Source organism: Canis aureus, chromosome 17 (genome assembly GCF_053574225.1).
Source record: "Canis aureus isolate CA01 chromosome 17, VMU_Caureus_v.1.0, whole genome shotgun sequence".
In the NCBI taxonomy this organism is placed as follows: domain Eukaryota; kingdom Metazoa; phylum Chordata; class Mammalia; order Carnivora; family Canidae; genus Canis; species Canis aureus.
In genome coordinates, this window is record NC_135627.1 from 26,797,067 (window position 1) to 26,819,397 (window position 22,331).

Genomic DNA, 22,331 nt, shown 5'->3' on the forward strand with positions numbered 1-22,331 from the left:
TGGGGAATATAAGAAATAGTGAAAGGGATTATAAGGGAAAGGAGGGGAACTGAGTGGGAAAAATTAGAGAGGGAGACAAACCATGAGAGACTCCTAACTTTGGGAAAGTAGCAAAGGATTGTGGAAGGAAGGTGGGTAGGGGTTGGATAACTGGGTGATGGAGATGGAGGAGGGCACTTGATGGGACGAGCACTGAGTGTTATACTATATGTTGGCAAACTGAACTTCAATAAAACCAAATGAAAAAAGAAATATAGAAAAAAGAAGAGAAAAAATAAAAAATAAATTCTAAGAAACAATTCTAAGAAATTCTAAGAAAGCAAAATTATTAATAATAATTATTAAAGTAGAATATATGACAGAACGGCCCACAAAACCTAATATTTGTCATCTGGCCCTTTACAGAAAATGTTTGCTTATATTTGATTTAGATTTTTAAAAATTCTACATTTTTTCTATGAGGTATGATAATTTTTAATCGTTTTATTTATTTATTCATGAGAGACAGAAAGAGAGACACAGAGACAAAGGCAGGAGGAGAAGCAGGCTGTCTGTGGGGAGCCCGATGTGGGACTCAATCCCAGGACCGTGGGATTACGATCTGAGCCAAAGGCAGACCTCAACCACTGGGCCACCAAGGTGCCCCAGGTATGATAAATTATAGTGCAATAATAACTCCAAACCTCAGTAATTTAGCAAAATTTAGATAGAAAAAACAATCCTAGCTTTTTTACCCTGAATAATGCAATTTCAGTCAAGCTCTTTTTTATTATTGATCTTGCTATAGTATATTGAAATTATATTTTGATTATCTGTCTTGCTCACCAGGCAGTCAGATCTTAGGAAAAAGAGACGATGCCTGTTTATATCTCCATTACCAAGTGTACTGCCTGGAACGTAGAATGGATGAAAAAATATTTATTGCATAGAACTAAACACATTAAATATACATTTAGGAAAACGTGACTTCTCAGCAGTAGTATAAAAAATGTATTATTGATAATTCTCCCACTGAAATCTGTCTCACTTGTAGTGGTGAAGAGCCTTCAGAGAATGAAATAGAAACAAGTACTATAGGGGCACCTGGGTGGCTCAGTGAGTAGAGTCTGACTCTTGATTTTTGGCTTAGGTCATGATCTCAGAGTTCTAGAATGAGCCCCACGTGGGGTTCTGCACTCAGTGGGAAGCCTGCTAGAGATTCTCTCTCTCCTTTCTCTGCCCCCCTCCCCGTGCTCGCTTTCTCTCTCTCAAATAAATAAATCTTTATAAAGAAATATTTCAGAAAAAAAATAATAGGGTCAGTTTTACAGAGTTCAGAGTTTAAGTATGTGGAAACCAGCTTTTGAAACAGTTAAAAAAACAACTTATTAACTCTGTGACTTTGAATTGTACTTTTTTTATGCACCTCATTTTCAATCATATTGTAACATAAATAACAATATTTATTATATAAAAATGTAATAGATACATGAATTTAATGCATATAATCTCCTCAAGCATGTCTAAGAAGAAATCAAACATGTTAATTTTATTATGTTGTAAGGCTGTGATAATTACTAGCATTCTTATAAAATCTCCAGGCTAAGCTAAATATTTTATATTTAATCTTATAATGGGTGGGTGATATTTGTTGAAATAAGCTTAAATGATACTTTGACAGAGAAATTATTATATGCAGTCTTACATTTTATACAATACAATTTTGTACTAGTATGTTCAAATAGTGTAAACTGTAAACATATTCTTCAAAACATGGAATAATATTCACATGTCATTAGATTTGTTGGCACTTATTTCCAAAGAGCATTCTTTTTTATGCAATAGCTATAGAACCAGAAAAAGAAAGTTTTGTAGTTGTCATTCATACCTTCCTCAAAAATTAATTTAGGAATCATGGTATGCTTGAGAAACTTTTTTCTTTAATGGATTTGCATATATATGTCCAATAAAAGTATTTGACATGGCATTAAGTCACAAATCATTACAGATTTGCTCCTAAACTGTGACAACAATGGTAGATACATTTCTTTTTGAAACAGTCACTGATATAAGTAGTTTTAAGTAGTTTGTTTTAAAGTTACATTTCTTCATTTTTGTATTACTTTCCCAGGAAAGTAATGCAGTAATCATGCATTATATATAATTCCAAATACATGACATTCTGAAAAAAATCAAAACTGTTTAGACAGTTAAATATCAGTGGTTTGGAGTGGCATAGGGAGAAATAGGAAGAGCACAGAGAATTTTTAGAGCAGTGAAAATACTCAGTAGAATGCCACATATACCATTATATATTTGTCCAAACCGATAGAATGTACAACACAAAGTTTGAACTGTAACTTAAACTTTGGACTTTGGAGGATAATGATCAGTCAATGTAGGTTCATAAATTATAACAAATGTTCCACTCTGGTGGAAGATTATGGTAATGAGGGAGGCTATGCATGTGTGGGGGCAGGATTATATGGGAAATCTCTGACCTTCCCTCAATTTTGTGTGACTCTAAAACTGCTCTAAAAAATAAAGTTATGAAAAAAATCCAGGACCCCTGGATTTAGATCTTAGTGTAATGAGTAAGCCTCAAATAAAAGTTAATTTTTGTACTGAGAATCAATAGAAAGGACTGATGAAATTTGGTTAAAATAAATAAAATAGGGAATTAGATTAAAGTAATCAAAACTAATACTTTCTAGAGTAATAATTTTGATATCACTCATGGGACCTTGTTTACAAGGTTTGACAACTCAGATTTTTGTTTTCTAGTAAATGTAATTAATGATTCCGATTTCTCCTACTGAGCTGAATTCCAAAATATTTTTTTCATTACCAAACTATTGTCTGATTTCTCTCTTGATTTTTCCTTTGTCCAACAGGTTATTTGGATGAATGTTATTTAATTTCTAATTATTTGGGTATTTACCAGATACTTTAACATTATTACTTTTTATTTAATTTTATGTTGTCAGAAAATATACACAGTTTGATTTATTTTGTTTGATGACATTTATTTTTAGCCAAGAATATGGCCTATATGGGTATGTGTTCCAAAAACACTTGAAATTCTGGGGTTGTTTGGTAGAGTGTTCTATAAATGGCAATTAGATTAAGTAGTTTAATTTTTTTTTCAGGTCTTCTACATGTAGAGTTTTTTTTTTTTTTTTTTAAGATTTTACTGATTTATTCACGAGAGACACAGAGAGGCAGAGACATAGGCAGAGGGAGAAGCAGGATCCTTGTGGAGAGCTTGATGCGGGACTTGATTCCAGGACCCCAGGATCACGACCTGAGCCAAAGGTAGATGCATAACCACTGGGCAACCTAGGCAACCCTGTAGAGATTTTTTTGTCTATTTGTTTTATCAATTACTTAAAGAGAAATATGGAGGTCCCAAATCTATTTTTCCTTTCAGTTGAATTAGTTTTTGCTACATTTTGAACTTCTGGTTTAGGTTCATATATTTTAAATTCTTATATCTTCTTGATGATTTCTTTGAACCTATGTTAATCTTTCAAACAAATAAGTGTCTTAGATAAGTACCCTCGGTGGTACTTGTTATTTATCAAATTTGAAAAGCTCTATTTGGAGTATTTTAGATTATTTATAGTTACTGTGATTATTCATATGGCTCAATTTAGATCTCCTATATTGCTAATTTTTTCCTCTTCCATCTGTTCCTTGTTTTTCTTCTCTTATTCTGAATTTTTCTGGCTTATTCAAATATTTTTAAAAGATTCTACTGTATTTCTATTATTACTAATAAGTTGTACCTTTTTAAGATAATGGCTATCTTTAGATTAATATATATGTTATTTGTTATATTCAACTTTTAAATAATTTAGAAATGATAATCTTGAAATATTATTACTTCATGTATAAATTCCTATCATCCTCTGTAATATTTTATTTTGCACATTTTATTTTGCATACATAGCAAACACCATAGTATGTGATTACTATTTTCAGATAGTCCCTTATTTTTTATAGCAATTAAAATTAAAAAGATATTTTATGTTTATCTCTTAGTATCTTCAGCACTCCTCATGTCTGATAGATGTAAGTTTGTCATGTCAAACTGAATGAAGAATTTTCTTTAACTTTTCTTGTGTCACTGATACACTGAAATTATATACTCTCACATTTTGCTTCTCTTACATTGTATTTTTTTTTTAAAGATTAATGAGAGACACGGGGGGCGGGGCAGAGACACAGGCAGAGGGAGAAGCAGGCTCCACACAGGGAGCCCAACGTGGGACTCGATTCCAGGTCTCCAGAATCACGCCCTGGGCTGAAGGCGGTATAAACCGCTGCGCCACCCCCCACCCCCACCCCGGGTGCCTGTACATGGTATTTATTTAACTTCTTTTTTGAAATATATTTTTGCCTGTGATAGGATTCTAAGTAGACAGAGTTGGCTTTGTTTATTTTTTTCCCCATTTCAATCCTTAGAAGAAGTCATTCATATATGAATTCTAGTTTGCATGTTTTCTGCTTATTTTTTTTTTCTCTGCTTATGTTTTTAGTTTTGTTTCCTGCCAGCACTTTCTTTTATCTCTGGCTATCATCTGTTGTGCTTTCTAGCTTTTTGGCTATGATGTGTTTTCTTTTTTGCATCTGGTATTATTGTTAATAACTAAAATTAAAAATAAATAGCATTAACATGTATTTAATCATCTCATTTGGAGCTCTTTGATGTTCTTGTATCTATATATTGAAATATTTTATTATTTTTTAATAGACCCATAGTTAGGCTGATTAAAAATTGTATAGACTGATAAACATATCCTGAATAACAGTGAATTAGTGAACATGAGTTCATTTCACACTGATTGATACATTTATTCATACATACTTCATTTTATTAACTGCTTATTATGTACATGCTATTGTTCTTATTGATATGTCAATTAGGAATGACTTGAAAAATGAATAATTTTATCTGCATGAATGAAGAAATGAAATAAATATAACTAGAAAAACTGAATATCAAGTGACTTACACTCTGTATTTTGTGTTTTATATATTTTAACTGAATATTAACGTTTAGGTGTTCTTACCATTTGCAAAGCACTCTCTTGAAATTTTATGTTGATGGATTCTTAAAACTCACAAATATAAGATAGATACATTATTACTGTTATTCTCTTTTTTTAAAATACAGATTTGCAGATTATATATATATATAGTGCATTGTCACAGGTCAAAAAAGGAGAAATTGAATGAACTAGAACTTAAATCCAGGACATCTGCATCCAGAATCAGTGCTTTTAAACGCGATGCTCTATCAATTTGTAGCACAATGAAGTATGTTCATTAGTACTTTGAAAGATGTTTCAACATTTCTTTGTTGTTCAGGAATTACAATATGCCAAAATTCTACAGCCAATGTTTCTTGCTTATTCTATGAAAGTTTCACAGATTTGGACTAGAGGATACCAGAAGGAGTTTGTGTATTATTTCAGAATTTCTGGACACTTTACAAGTAACATTTGATTATTTTTTAATCATACATATATATATGAATAAAAACTATAGATATATCTCAGCAGGCTTTATAAAATGATAATTGTATTCCAGAAACAAACACACGCAAAAAGCATAATACTTGGCTCTAGAAAGAGACATCTGGGATAATCACAGCAACTGGCTTCTATGATACTACTTGACAGGGCTATCTGGCAAAAACCTGTTTAACAATTTGACCAATGAAAACAAATTGGGTACAAATAGCCCCTGGTCAGTATAGGAAATGACTGAATCATGAAGATGGCAGAAAGACACGATGTTGTAGAATGGTAGTACCTTTGAATTACAAATATCCTGGGCAAAGTGCTTAGGAAGTCATAGGAAAGTCTAAAGAGTTTTATATTTTAATAATTAAGCCACTTGCTCCATTTTTAACTAATCAAAGTCTATTTTTAGTCACAGAATTATATCATCTCTTCAATCTGATTTTTTAACATATCAAAAAATGTTATTTTCAGTCACTATATTAAAATTTGCATACTTTATATCAGACATCTCCAACATTTAGATGGCAAAGATCTCATAACTCTGTCTCCATTAGGAGGCTCATGTTAAGATGTCAGAATCTATCCAGGCAGTTTTCTAAATCCACAGGCTTTCTCCCCGCCAACTGTAAATGTGCATTTTGCATCACTGTCACTGAAATTCTATTGTCCAGTTATATACTAGGAAAACTTATATTGCTTCTTTAAAACTCATCCAAATAATTATCTATTATTCTGCATCTTTATGATCTATCTACTTTCCTTCCTAGATTTCTTATTATAATACATGGACTTTTAAATGTACATTTCTCTACATATTTTGAAACAATTGGAGGAGGGCTGTGTCTTATTAATTACTATTGTGCAACTAGTATCTAAAGTATTATCAGACACTAAAGACTTGATTAATTTGGAATGGATGATTACTAGTACAAAGAATGAATCTTATTTATTCATCATTTTCTTTCACATGGCACATGTTTGTGGGAAAAAAAACATTTAACATATTCTTGTGAATGACTTTATAAACTGGCTTTTTAACCTGTGTATGCATGTTCTGAGGATTCTGTTGATTTTGGATTCGGCTTTGCTGGTTATTCTTAAAGTGTACTTCTTAGTGTCTTTAATGCATCTCAATTCTGAAATGCTACCCTCATATTATATTCAAAAGTTCTTTTACTTCTTAAACATTATCTAAGTCTATAGGGAGTTAATAGATCTTGAGGACATTCTCTTAAAACTTCCTAAAAGGAATTTACAGTAATATCCCTTCAGCTCCACCAAATAACTCTGTAACTTTTTCTTTGAGGCAATGGGCTCAGAGCCATCTCTAATTTTTAAATAAGAAAACTCAATGCTATTACTTATGCAGGCAGTACCAGGAAGACATGGCTTCCTTTAATCTTAGATTGATAGATAAAACAAGAATCTAATGACAAAGTCCTTGGAGTAGAGACTATGGAAAAATAAAAAGAAATAATCTCTAACTCATGATTCCTTTCTGTAAAGTTACTTTAACCTTGTATTTAAAAGACTCATTTCCACTTTCAAATTCCTCTTCACATGGTTTCCTTGCTGCTAAGCAATACACATTAAAATGCAGTCACATCAAAAAATTATTTTTCAATTTTATATTTCCATTAGCTGTGTGACTAAGCACATTACTTATTCCCTCTGTGAAACAGTTTACTCAAATTTAGAACGAATGATTTTGACATAAAAGATATATATTATCCATTTTTATCTTTAAAATTTTATTCTTGAAGTTGAAAAAATATTTTGAAATATCCCTGAGTGACATTTAGCAGTAAGTTGTCAAAATGAAATTGGATTATTGCAACTTGCTTAAAACAAATTTCCATCAGAAACTCCAAAACATCAATGCACATCCAATTGTATTAATCTGAACCTGAATGAAATTTATCCTGTTTCATTTAATGAGATTATTGTAGATGAATGAAATTCTTTTCACTGTGAATTGATGTGAATAGATCAAAATAGTAAAATATCTATAATAGGTAAAATTAAATATGAACAGAAATATAGTTTTGCATTGTACATTTAATTACTCCATTTTAGATTTTTTCCCCAATAGTTTTACAAGTTTCTTGTATATTCTTGTATGTATTTGTGATTTGAAAATTACTAGGAGTTTCAGAATAATTTAATTCAGTATTTATATGGTTTAAGAAAACTGAGTAAAACAACTGTTTTCATAGAACATATAATTCAGATGTTGATTTCTACTTCTGTATTTATTTTAGATATGTTTATTATCAATGAAGAAATAGCTTTTGCAAATATAAGATTTTAGTTTGTGACAGTTATATCACATAGCTTAATTTTCCAAATGCATGACCTGAAAAGTAGGCTAATATGGATATAATGTAATTATATATTAAAGAAAAAAATGCCTATCCATAGTACAACAGAACTTCTATACAAGAAAAGAGAAACGAAAAACTTTTTGCAAACTAATATGCTAAATAAGCCACACTCCTATAAATAAAATCTAGTATGAAATGGTAGTAAAGAGCAGAATCATAAAATTTTGTAGCTTAATCCATTCAATTCAATAATCATTTATTGGCTACTTACTTTGTAAAAAAATTGCATTATTACAAGAATCTCCTCCACACAGTATATTGAAAGTTTACTCAGTAAGAATCAGTAAGCTAATAGATGTCACATAGTACTTAAATATAATAGATATGCAACACTCTAATGAATATCCAACAGCGACTTATAATATCCATTGTGTATAAGCATCAGGTTCTTAGCTCTAGATTTTTAAGTATTTATTGAGGATAATAGGAATGAAGATGATTTGAAAATTATATTTAAGAGGCACAACACAGAAATCAAGAGTAAAAAAATTAAAAATATACAATTTTCTACTTGGACAAAAGCTGCTAAGAAACTAAAATGAGAAAATAGGGACACCAGGGTAGCTCTGTGGTTGAGCATCTGTCTTTGGTTCAGGGCATGATCCCAGGGTCCTGGAATCAAGTCCCAAACCGGGCTCCCTGCATGGATCCTGCTTCTCCTTCTGCCTTTGTCTTTTCCATCTCTCTCTGTGTCTCTCATGAACAAATAAATAAAATCTTAAAAAAATAAAATGAGAAAATACATGGAGTGAATTTGAAATTTTAAAAGTGATGGTTATTGAGTTCTTCTTAACAAGAGTAACTGTAGATGCATATAGTGGTAGATGTTTTATTAGTGTGAATTCAGGAGAAAATGGGAGATTAGGAAATGGAGCTAGCAGGTATAAAAATAAGGTGAGGGGATCCCTGTGTGGCTCAGCAGTTTGGCACCTGCCTTTGGCCCAGGGCGCAATCCTGGGGTCCTGGGATCAAGTCCCACGTCCGGCTCCCTGCATGGAGCCTGCTTCTCCCTCCTCCTGTGTCTCTGCCTCTCTCTCTCTCTCTCTCTCTATGTCTATCATAAATAAATAAATAAATAAATAAATAAATAAATAAATAAATAAATAAATCTTAAAAAAAAAAAAATTCCCCCAGGGGCAGCCCCGGTGGCTCAGCCGATTTAGTACCTGCCTTGGGGCCAGGGCGTGATCTTGGAGACCCCAGATTGAGTCCCACGTCAGGCTCCCAGCATGGAGTCTGCTTCTTCCCTCTGCCTGTGCCTCTCTCCTCTCTCTCTCTCTCTCTCTCTCTCTCTGTCTCTCTCTGTCTCTCATGAATAAATAAATACAAATCTTAAAAAAAAAAAAAAAAAGAATTCCCCAAATCAAGGCACCTGGGTAGCTCATTTGGTTAAGTGACTGGCTCTTGGTTTCAGCTCAGTACATGATCTCAGGGTCCTGGAATTGAGCCTCACATGGGCTGTCTATTCAGCGGAGTTTGCTTGTCTCCTCTCCTCCTCCCCTGCTTCTATGTGCTCTCTTTCTTTCTCTCTCCCTCTCTCTCCTCTCTCCCTCTCTCTCTCTCTCCCTCCCTCTCTCTCAAATAAATAAATCTTTTTAAAAAATAAAAATTTGAAAAATCTATTAGAAGCTACTACAACTAACCAATAAGTTAAGTGGTATCAGATAATTCAAAGCAATATACAAGTCAATTTTATTTTAATAAAATAAGAAATGAAATTTAAAAATATTATGCCATCTAAAAGTCACAAATATAAAAACAAAATAAGCATATGCCTGACAAAATCATTGAAAGGTTTGTATACTATAAATTATAAAATATTGCTTAATAAAAATAAAGATTATTTAAATAAGTAGAGAGATGCATTGTGTTAACTGGTTAGGAACCTCAATAATGTTAATACGTATATTTGTATATTGTCTCCAAATTATTTTGGATAATTGGATAATAAATTATATTGTAGATTCAATAAAATCTATTTAAAAAATCCAAACCTACCTTCCATCCTTCCTTCTTTTTCTTTCTTTCTTTCTTTCTTTCTTTCTTTCTTTCTTTCTTTCTTTCTTCTTTCTTCTTTTTTTCTTTCTTCTTTCTTTCTTTTTTGGACAACTCTAATAGATGCTGATTCTAAAGTTTATATTCAGAGAGCGCTTCTAACAACTTCTGTTACGGCGCTGCCTGATTCAAATTAAATTTTGTTTAAATAAATTCTTAAAAAAATTAATAGGCTTCTGTTTGTCATTTAGCAGTTGGTGTCAGAAGAAATGAGCAACCGAGTGTAGGTATCTGTCGAAACCCTCGAGCTCACTGCTTTCTCACTACCTCTCACAGTCTCAGATAAGTCCCTCTGGGATCCTGGATCCTAATTCTGCAGTTTCTGGATGATGGGCTTTAATTGATCATTTCATTTTCATGACTGAGTCTGGAAAATGGAGTTGGACTGGATCCAACTGAAAAACCAGACCAAGTCTGGGGTTAGACTGGATCTGATGAAACCAGACTGGAGCTGGGTCAGGCTGTTTCACTTAACTGGACTGAGTCAAGTGTGAGACCTCTGGTGAATAAAATCGAGTTTTAAGGTGGAACAAGTAGATTAACCTTAGCAAAGATAATCCTGAATTACAGTGGCCACAGTGGAGAACTTCTAACCTAGATAAGCTTATCTATATATAAGGTATTATAGACAAAAAGGGGTCTCAGCCAGATACTCACTATTTAGGTAAGAGGAAAAATATTTTTTCTCTTGTACGGTTTCTGGTGACCAGAATGAGACCTGCTGTTATACTTCACTCACTCTGGAATCCACAGACTGCATCTTAGGAAAATTGGCAGGAGACAGCAAAGGGTTAGAATTCCTTCTAAAGTCATTTCTCCCATCTGTGGTGTTTGGTCAAGAGAGGAAGGAAGGTGATGTTTCATTCTGTTCCTTCTTTACCAAAATCAGATTGGCAGGAAAAACATTCGTTATTGATCCCTTCTCTCCACTAAAACTTGGGACCATATCCTTCCATTAAAAATGGCTCCTCCAAGATCTTGGAGCTGCTCACCAAGATCTAAAATGAAAATTGACTATGGAGGCTTCTCTCAGAATCAAACAGCATCTGGTGATACACAGTTCTCACAGGATCATGGATCAAGATCTTCATCTCCAAACCTTTATTCCTTTTGTCTATTTGCTACTTGCTTTTTTTCTCTGTTAATATACAAGAAGACAATGCTTCTTAACTCAAGCACATACTGCTGAATCTACTGCAGACCATAAATGCATAAATCTAGAAAAATCCCTAGATTGTCTTGCTAAGGTGATCTTAGATAATATAAATTCTTTAGATTACTTATTGACTGAACAAGAAGGAGTCTGTGCCATAGCAAATACTTCTTGCTATTCTGGGATCAACACCTCTGGTATTTTAGCAAATAAAATAAATTAACCAAAAAAGCCAATTGACTAAAACAGATTGATGTCCCTTCAGGAGCATTCTTTGATTTATTTAATATTAACTGGTTTGATTCATAAAGGCCTTGGCTAAGGAATTATACTTCAGTCTCTTGGTGTTATCCTCCTAATAGTCAACATCATATTCTCCTGGGGTGCTATATTCTCTCAGAGTTCTTCATGTTCACAGCCACTAGCAGTATATAGATGGTCTCACTCTGCTTTGAGAAACAAAAACAAATGGACAATGATATGAATGGCAAAAAATAATTCTTCCAGGGATCTGACAATATAACCTATGAATTTTACAATGTGACAAGAACAATTTTTATCTGGTAGTAACTGAGAGTGCTAATACAAATTTTTTTTTATTAATTTCTCCTATATGAGAGGATGATCAAAATTAAAGAATTGTTAAATTAAACAAGAAGGCTGATGTTGCTCTACATTAGACTGATGTAGCTCTAATGCTGTGGCAGCATATGTAAACAAACCAAAAACTAAACCCATAAATGCGCCAAGGTTACAAAATCAAAATGCATAGAAATAACCAATCACAAACAGCCAACTAGGCTTTAAGTTTTAGTCAATCAATAATTTCCTTACTTCATCTTTTCATTATAAAAGTCTCTCCCTGAGCTTTTGTTGGTGGAGTGCACTCAACCACTTCTGATTTGTCACAGCCCAAGTTGAATAAATATCTGTTCAAATAAACTCTTCAAATTAAAAATAAATAAAATCTATGTCCAAACACAAGGATGTAAAATCATCTAAATAATTTTTAAGAGAAAAACAAATGTGTATTCAAGTGCCTTATTTTGGGCTTACTACATATAGTAATCAAATAGTGACATATTAGTTAATCCATAGACACATGGATCAGAGGAATAGAACAAAAGATCAGAAATAGAATATAGAATAGGTGATCACTTGATTTTTGTACAAAAGTTATAAGGCAATTCAGTTGGGAGTTTTTCAACAATTTATGCTACATAAGTTGTACATGCAAAAAAATTAATTTTACCACAGACTTTGCATCAAATATGAAAATTAACTTTAACTGGGAAATATATCTAAATATAAAACCTAATACTAGGTACGCCTGGGTGTCTCAGTGTTTGAGCATCTGCCTTTAGCTCAGGGTGTGATCCTGGGGTCTGGGATTAAGTCTCAAATTGGGCTCCCCATGAAGAGCCTGCTTCTTTCTCTGCCTATGTCTCTGCCTCTCTCTCTGTGTCTGTCATGAATAAATGAATAAAATCTTTTAAAAAAATCTAATACTATACAACTTCTTGAAAAAATTAGGAAAGCAATCTGATTCCTTGGCTTAAGCAAGGAATTGTCTTATATGAGGCATAAATCAAAGGGAAAAAGAAAGACAGAAATGACCAACTATCAGGAATGAATGAAGTGGCATTAGCACTGATCCCATGGGCATTAAAATAATAATACATACATATATTTATTTGTTCTGTTAGCTACAAAGACCCATAAGTAATAAAACCCCAGTGGCAATGAGCAAACCTAGTACTTAGATCTCAATGTCTAGTATCATTCTTTTTTTTTTATTTTTTTTTTAAATTTTAATTTACTTTTAGAGAGAGAAAAAATGAAAGAGAGCACAAGCAGGGGGAGGGAGAGAGATAATCTCAAGCAAATTCACTGCTGAGCAGAGAGCCTAACACAGGGCTCTTATCCCCCAGGACCCTGAGATCATGACCTGAGCCAAAACCAAAAGTTGAATCACCAAGCAACTGAATCACCCAGGCACTCCTCTAATACCATTCTTTAAAGAAAGGAATCAGTGTGTTCCTTGGAAAATTGGCCAATAGTAGAATTGGTGCAGAAAATGCACATGATGAGCCTGGACCATCGTATAGTGACATGAAAGAATATGTTTTTTCTGCCATTTTTTTTCTCTCTCTCTTTCAGACACATATAATGATTGAAGTATATCAAAGGGACAGAGGAGGCAACTGAAAAAGTCTACTTTTTGAGCAAAATAGAATTAAGAAATATTGGATTATAATGTAGTGTAAATATTTATGAGTTCATATGATATAATTAGGGAGAAGAGATAGCTGTACTGCACTAAAAAATTCCAAATAATTTGTGTAGATACTCTGTTGCTCATAATAGCTCAGGCTATTATGCACCTAAAGATTTCCTTACAAAGGGTACAATATGGAAACAGAAAACAAGAATTAGTTTATGGTCCAGAAACCTGACAAACACTATCTCAGCCAGGTGATTATCCTTCATATTAACAGTTTTAAGTCATGTTGATAACATATATTCTTGATATGATGTGATTAAAATGACACTCATCTCTGTTGTCTTTCTTCTTATGTTAAACCTAGTTTGAACATAAGAAAAATATCAAAGAAATCTCATTAGAAGGAGAATCTACAAAATAAATGAAAGAACGGGACTTCTAAAACTTACAAGGCCATCAAAAACAAAGAAAGTCTCAGAAAAGTGTTAAGGCCAAGAGAAGGCTAAGGAGACATGACAGGTATATCCAAAATGTCAGAATAAGAACATTATTTTTGAAATTCTCCTGCATTCAGGTGACCAGCCTTCAGCCTCTCCTCATACAGCACTCTTCTCTGTTTTCTATTTTGATAATAGATGTTTTATTTTAAACATTAAAAATGAAAATGTATGTCACTGTAAAAATTGCAAGGACAAACAGGCAATTTAGCGCCTGCCTTTGGCCCAGGGCGCAATCCTGGAGACCCGGGATCGAGTCCCACGTCGGGCTCCCGGTGCATGGAGCCTGCTTCTCCCTCTGCCTGTGTCTTTGCCTCTCTCTCTCTGTGACTATCAAAAAAAAATTACTGCATCAGAGGAAAACGAGCAGAACTTAGTCTGAACTTTACTAGGAGGGATAAAAGTTTTATTTTTTATTTATTTTATTTTTAAGTGCCAGAGTAGGGGGGTTACCAAAGGCCATCTCTGTTTACTAGTTGGCTTTATCCAAGAAAAAGTAAATTCTCATTTCTTCCTGACCAGAGATGATTTTACAATTTGAGGAAGATTAGACTCCTAAGCGCACCCCCGCCCCCCGCAAGTTGAGAGAGAGTAGTGCTATCTCCCTTGAAAATTGCATTCTAAAAAGCTGGTCCCCAAGTCTGAAAAAGATAGCTGTGGGTTGTAAGATTGGCAAGAGACTTTTAAAAAGATTTACATCTCAAACAGATAGTGAAAGGGTTTGCAATTATAACTTTTCTAAAGTAAATGCTCCAATAAAAAGAGGTCAGGGGCATCCAGTCAGGAGAAGCCTGTCCTAAAGTTTGTCAAACTGAAAGGAGCACTAAAGATGTAATAGTCGTATATATTTTCTCACTTTAAAAATAAAAACAAATGCATTGCCAAAGCATATTTCTCTAGACATTATCTAAATTTATCCAGACATTGATGAATAATATAGTTGAAGCAAAATGTATCTCTTGATCACAGGTTAATGAAATTTTTAAATTGCATACTAACATGAATATACGCAAATATCTATAATTCTGTATGTATCCATAAATGCACATCTATATTTGTGAATATATAATTAAACATAAATATAAAAATATAAACAAACATGTATACATACATAATTATATATGTATAATATTTTAAAATACATTAAGCTAAAATGACTTTATACTGCTGTCTCCAACACTAATCCATTAGCACTTGGGCTTTACAGCCTTCTCTACTTGCTTATCCCCATTCTAATCTCTCATTTTAGCAGTGAGAAATATGGCTCCTACTTTCCACCTTCAATGTACTCAGTTGTTTCAATTGCAGTGTTAATGGATAGTGTTATCATAATCATTAGCCCATCCCTTTGTAGGGAGCATATCTTTATTAACTAGCATAGTGTTAATTTATACTGCAATATCATGTAGGATAGTTTTAACACTATAAAATATTGACTGTGTCTCAATCATTCAATGACCCCTACTTCCCTTGTTTTACTTTTCCAGGACTACCACAACAAAATACCACAGACTAAATGGTTTTAAAAATGGCAATTTTGGGGCAGCCCAGATGGTTCAGAGTTTTAGCGCTGCCTTCAGTCCAGAGTTTGATCCTGGAGACCCGGGATGGAATCCCACGTCAGGCTCCCTGCATGGAGCCTGCTTCTCCCTCTGCCTCTGTCTCTGCCATGTCTCTATAAATAAATAAATAAATAAATAAATAAATAAATAAATAAATAAATAAAATATTTTTTAAAAATGTCAATTTCGGGAGATGCCTGGGTGGCTCAGAGATTGGGCATCTGCCTTTGTCTCAGGTCATGATCCTGAAGTCCTAGGATCGAGTCCCACATCGGGCTTCCTACATGAAGTCTGCTTCTGTCTCTGCCTCTCTCTCTCTGTGTCTCTCATGAATAAATAATTTTTTTAAATGGCAGTTTATTTTCTCATGCTTTAGAAGTTTGAACTCCAAGGATCCCGGTTCCAGCACAACTGGTTTCCTCTGAGGCCACTGTCCTTGGTTTTCAGATGGCCATTTTCTTACTACCTCTTTACATGGTCTTCTCTCGGAGTTTGCACTCGTATTTGTGGGTGTCCTCTTCTCTGATAAGGACACCAATCGAATTGGAGTAGGACCCACTCTAAAAGCCTTATTTTAACTTTGGTAAAAAGGCCTTACACTACAGTTTCATACTAAGGTACTATGAGTTAAGGGCTTCAACATGAATTTTGGGAGACACAGGCCATAAAAACCCCTAAATCCTTGGGAATCATCGACATTTTTATCCTTGCTGTAGTTTGGCCTTTTCCAGTATGTCTTAAAACTGGTATCATTTATAGTGTAGCCTTTGTAAACTGTCTTCTTTCACATGGCAATATGAATTTAAGATTCGTCCATGTCTTCTAATGTGGCTTTAGAACTAATTTATTTTTATTTTGGTATAATATTCAGTTGTATGAATGTACTTCAGTTTGTTAATCTGTTCACCTATTCAAGGATACCCTGGTTGGCTTCAGGTTTTTGAGGAGTATGAATGATATTTCTATAATCATTTGTATGCAGGGGTTTTTTGTTGTTGTTGTTGTTTATTTTTAGGGGTATTTTTGTTGTTTTTTGGATTTTGTTTTATATGCATATGTTGTAAATCAGTTGGGCAAATATCTAGAATGTAATTGCTGTGATCTTCCTTTCCCATCTGTAAAACTTAATGAAATTTGTCATGCTCAACACACAAAAACAACTGTTTAATTTATGGGCGAGGTATCTGTATAGAGTACATTTTACAAACTTCATAGGTGATTTTTTTGTAACTAGCAAACAATACATGATTTTTCTCTTAACAATGAAAACCATCTGTGTGCAGTGATTCATTTGTTAAGCATGATTCAGAAATTATTTTAAAGTGAATTTGTAACATCTTTTTGTATTTTTATATTTAGAGAACAATATTTTAATATATTTTTCTCCTGATATCGCAAAAACAGTGCCTTTAAAAATATTTGAATATAGTAATCTGGAAGGACATTACTATGCTCCTGCACTCTAGATCCACTGTTTTCATCCCAGAACACTGCTGTTATACCAGGGCTACTCTTAATACTTTATCTGGTTTGGTCCTTTAATTCCTACATTCCATGCATTAGCCTTTCATAGTTAACTTTTACATTTTAGTTAAGCATCTCTTCAAGTGACAGTTCCAAGAGAACTCAAGCATTGTCTAAAAATGTCTTCACTTAGATTTCACAAGGCACTAGTAGTGTGACAAAACACAGGATTCTAAACTTAACACAATTGTTCTGAATTTTAAGCTATTACTTATTGGTACTTAATACTCTGCATTAATAGTGAGAAGCTCAAGGCTGGTATCATATTTGTTATTTTTTAGGTTACTTCTTTTTCTCTATTGAGTGTCTCTTTATGCTTATTGATACAAAATTTCACAATGATATATAGTACTGTGAGGGTTTCTCTACCTGTGTATTTTAAAAATTTATTTTTTGGGAATTTGAGCTGTTAAATCTGAGAAAGAAATCACACCAAAACAATAAAGCAGGAGGGTTTTATTGTTTTTATTTTGTTTAAGATTTCCAGGTAGCTTTGGTTAATTTACTCAACCATACTCATTATATAAGTGAACCTTTATTCCTTATAGCAAAGGATGTATATTCCATTTCTGTTAGCTCTTTTATAAATTTCCCAAAGTCTGTGAGTAAAACTTCTGTCAGATATTCACAACTAACACTAGCTTTAGCAACAATAAAGTTAGCCCCAATAATATCCCATCTTTAACCATCCACTATTCCGATTAAACATAAGTAGCCTTTAAAAACTGTATTTGAGGAGCACCTGGATGGCTCAGTTGGTAAAATGTCCAACTCCTGGTTTTGGCTCAGATTGTGATCTTAGGGTCATAAAATCAAGCCCCATGTCAGGCTCTGTGCTGAGTATGCATCCTGCTTAAGATTCGTCTTCCTTTGCCTCTACCCTACTGTGCAGTCTGTCTCCCTCTCTCTCTCTCTCTCTCTCGCTAAATAAAAAAAAATAAAAGAAACAAAAAATCCTGTATTTGAGCAAAAAATTGCTGCTCAAAAATTCTCATTGGTTTTTCATCTTTAGGAATTTTAGGACAAAGATATATTAGTCTTGAATTATTAAATATGTTACAGACTTTAAAGTGTATGTTATTTTTAATTACAGTGTCCAGATGTATTATTTATATTATACCTAGAGCCCAAACTTATGATTAGTATTGGCTTTGATTAGCATTTTGGCTTTGTATTTTTATGACATCAGTATCATTATTTAATAAATTCTTTGAAAGGTATAACCATTAGGTTTAATATTTTTAGAAATGTTCATTTGTGCGTGGATTTTTAAGGGACCTGATGATGAGGATGAGAATGAGAATTGTTAGAAAAGTTGCACTTTTTAATTATTGCATTGCAAGAATCACATCTTCTATGACCTAACATTTAGCCAATAATAATGTGAACAGCAAGGAATAGTTTATTAATATAAAATAAATTATACATAAAAAATAATGGCATGGAAAACTTGAAACATGCAATTCTTCTTTTAGGCTTTGCAGTTTGTATTCAAAAGCAGAGCTCTTGTGAAAACAGTGTTTAGTAAGGATCTAAGGCTTTATCATGTATATGTTCAGTTATTTCTGACCTCCTCAGGACTGGCAAATCTCCACTGGTATGGTGACAGATAGCAGTTACACTTGTGGTAAGCATAGCATAATGTATAAAATTTTTGAATCACTATGATGTACACATGAAACAAATGTAACATTGTATATCAATTATACTTCTATTAAAAAAATGAAAGAGGAGATTTCTATCAGTTAGGGAAAGACAGAGTCTTCTGGGACCCAGAGCATTGGGGACCCAAGTGAGATGATGACAAGGCACTAAGAGGAGAATGGTTAGACTATTCAATGAGATAGGTTTAAGCATTTCTAAGCTTGAAAAAAAATTTCAGTGTTTCAAGAATGTTTTTAAGTAGACTCCATGCCCAGTGTGGGGCTTGAACTCACCACCCTGAAATGAAGAGTTGTGTGTTCTATGGAATGAGCCAGCCAGGCACAAGTTTCTCTACTTTTAAAGATTATGGTAATGATTCCAAAGTCTCTCACTCATTTTGAGAGTAAAGTGACTTCGTGCATAATTTATAAACTTCATTAGGTTATCATGAAGAGTCAGGAAGCTGTATAACTGCAGAGAATTTCAATAATGAAAGACCTATTGTTATGAGAAAATTTTTCCTTTAAAGTCATTAGGAAAAAACCCTATATTCATAGCTGTAAATAATTTATGAAGGAATACTTAAATACTAACATAATACATGCTATTTAAAATATTTTCAGTATTTATTTAAATATATTATGATTCCAAAATTAACCTAGAATTCTATGGTTTATTCATATAATTCATGTAATATGTAAAAGGTGAAAGTTCAATAAAGTTTCAAAGAATCTTTCTCCTTTCATGAAAACTTTAAGAAGCCGAGCTAGTTTCATCATCAGAATATGGTGTGGTACAAGAAATATTTTACACCCATTGTTAAATTCATTACATTGTTATTTCTGTATATTAGCATTGGAAAACCTCAAAAAATTTTTAAAATCATAAAATCATAAGTAACATTATTAAGAAATTACATTTTGACCTACATCTTTGGTGGATGATTATAACTTAAGGATACTCCATAAAACTATATTTTAATATATTTGATATGATAATTTAATCAAGTAAAATTTTATAACTAGTTATTCGAGCAGTGCTTTAAAAACAGTTATTGTAACCTATATCCTACTCTTGTTTTATGTAATATCAGAAGTGTATACTGAAGAAAACAATTTTCTTGAATCATCAATGCTATTTGTCTCTAAAACAGAACTTTTTCCTCTTAATTCAGCACTCAGCAGTGCTGTGAACATATTGATCTGTAATCAACTGCTGACACAGTTATTTGGCTTAAGCCATATATTTACTGAACTGCAAACACAGCATTATGACAGGCATATATAAAACAGTTTTCTAGTACACACAAAAACTCATTGCAAACGCTTTATCTAAGTGACAATTTTATCTGCAGTTTTCTTTCTTCAATTTGTTCAGTAAAGAGTGTATATGTTAGTCACCATAAAAATAACACATTGCTATAAATCATCTCCTGGAACAAAATTAATTTTATATTTCCTCATTTGTAATAAGGATCTTAATAAATTTTAAAAGCCTATGAATAGCACATATTCAATATAGCTTGACTATAGAGGATTAGCATTTTGAGTATTAATTTATCAGCAATATATAAAAATAGTGGGACAATTTTTCACATATCAGGGATTTTTTAAATTTAATTAATATTGTAAAAATTATTGTAGTTAAAATACTTTATAGTGCATTTGATATATGAAGTCACCATTCCTAAATATTTTACTATACCACTAAGCAAATATAATGAAAAATTATTAATATATAAACATGGAAGTTTTAAGGGATTATAGTTACACAATATCTTACTTTATATTGTGGCTATTTGCTAAAGTTTATAACTAGAGCTACAAAGCATATATCTGTTTTGTGCCAACACTATGCTTGCTGCTTAAGAGTTTAGCAAAGTAAAGAGAATATTTAAGCACCTAGTATATAATGACTTTTATGATAAATATATGTATATGTTTGATATATATTTATGTTATATATGATTATTTTTATGATAAATATATGTGTGATAAATCCATATCATAAACAATATTGGTGTAAAGAAGACAAATTATCAGACAACAGATCATTGAATGCTCACAGTAAGTCAAACAATGACCTTGGTTTTTGCAGCAGAAAAAAAGAGTTTTATTTCAGAGCACCAAGCCAGGGGAATGGAGAACTTTTCTCAAATCTCCATCTCTGTTGGATTAGATTTATTTACAGGTCAGGAGTCAGGATGTGAAATATGCTGATTGGCTATAGAGATGAGGGGAGGTAGCACCCTTTCTGGACATGTACATTGAAGAATCATGTAATTTCATGGAAGGCGTGTTCAAAAAATGGCAGAGCAAGCATGAACAATGAAGAAAATCTCTGGGTGTGTCCTCACAGAGATTCCTTTACTGGGTTCTTTCTGTTCAACTGCAACAATTCTTTCTTCATGGTCTATTCATCTTAATTGGTTTTATTGGTTCTGGGCCAACTATCTCTAAAACAGGTTTATAAATCAATCAAGTCAATAGAGTTTTCTTAGGGCATAATGGCCTGGCCTGGCATTTGTTAACTTAAATGTATTGGTTTCAGATATACTTACTTTTTTTTTCCCCCTTGATGATCATGGAAAACCTCCAAAAGAAAAGCTGTAAGTTTTAGGTTTTACTTTGAATTCCATTTGTACAATGCAGAAACGCACCTGTCATTGTCAGGGAGGAAACCTTCTTCTGCCTATGGTCCTTCTAGCTGGACCTAGAATCAAATTGCAGTGAGACAGATTAACAGGAGAAAATCAAATTTAATAGGTTTATGTATGGGGAATTCACACAGATATGGAATTCCAAAGACAATGAGACAACGGGAAGCTTGGATGAGCTAAGGAGAGGGGTAGGGGCCTGAGGATACAAAGGAGAGAAAGCTCATTAGCAAGAAGGTGAAAGGAGATGAAGGTGAAAAGCAAGATTGCCCTATTAGGCAGGTAAATTCCTTAGGTAAAGGAGTCTCTTAATAGTCTTGTTACAGGCTCTCCTTTCCAATGTAAATTTAGGTAGATGAGGGGGAGGCAGAGAGCTTTTCCTTCATCTGCTGGGTTTTGGTTACCTTTAACTCAAAGTAAGCTTTATGCCATCTTGTAGGAAACCCTGGGTCCCTACACCACAAAGCAGGAAATGAATGTTTGAGATTACTGAAATAAAAGATGTACTATTTTCAGCATTTCCGGGTCCTAACTGACAATGTTTTCTACTATCTATGTTTGCAATTCAAATAAATACACTATTGTGAAATGCCCTATAATGCAGTAGCCCATAATTTAAAATGACATACGCAATACAGTATTCTAAAGACTGCTTCTTTCAGGAATGACAATAAGTGCTGCTTAGTTTTTGGAATATGGTACATGAGAAATATCAAAGGAAAATTATTCCAGAAGAAAACATTCACAATGTTAGCTAATTATATATTTTAAAAATTCCTGTCCAGGAAAAAAATCCTGACCAGTTGGTAGAAAAATATAAGAACTTCTTAGAAACCAGAAACAGAATGAATTGCAACTTCAGAGGTGTGTGGACACTGAACCTGGGTTATCTGCAAATCTCCGCTGCCCTTGAAACTACACTTAATGCAAAGTACAGATGGTGTAAGAGGTGTTGCATGGGTAAACAGATGAAGCCTAGCACTCAAGTAAATGACCCATAATCCAACAATTCTAAAGGTGAACATATTTCATGGATAAATTAGGAAAACAAACACTCCACCAAAGGGCCATAACTACCTTTTTCTAGGTGGAAGTAGGGAAGAGAATAAAAATTCCCCTGCA

At 33.2% G+C, this 22,331-nt stretch overlaps 1 long non-coding RNA gene across 22 annotated transcripts in view; it reads left to right on the top strand.

Annotated features, from left to right (window-relative positions):
* The window catches only part of LOC144287854 (uncharacterized), a 353,649-nt gene that overhangs the window by 84,526 nt on the left and 246,792 nt on the right, over window positions 1–22,331 (top strand). For 16 of the 22 annotated variants that reach the window (XR_013355638.1, XR_013355643.1, XR_013355648.1 and 13 more), the window contains exon 3: window positions 3,167–3,294. The exons of 2 other annotated variants lie outside the window; for them this stretch is intronic. This is a non-coding gene — a long non-coding RNA (uncharacterized LOC144287854). Of the gene's footprint in view, window positions 1–3,128; window positions 3,295–4,172; window positions 5,094–13,690; window positions 13,846–15,310; window positions 15,519–22,331 lie in introns of those variants that run through there. 4 more of the 22 variants (XR_013355642.1, XR_013355635.1, XR_013355650.1 and 1 more) reach the window with 4 other exon arrangements.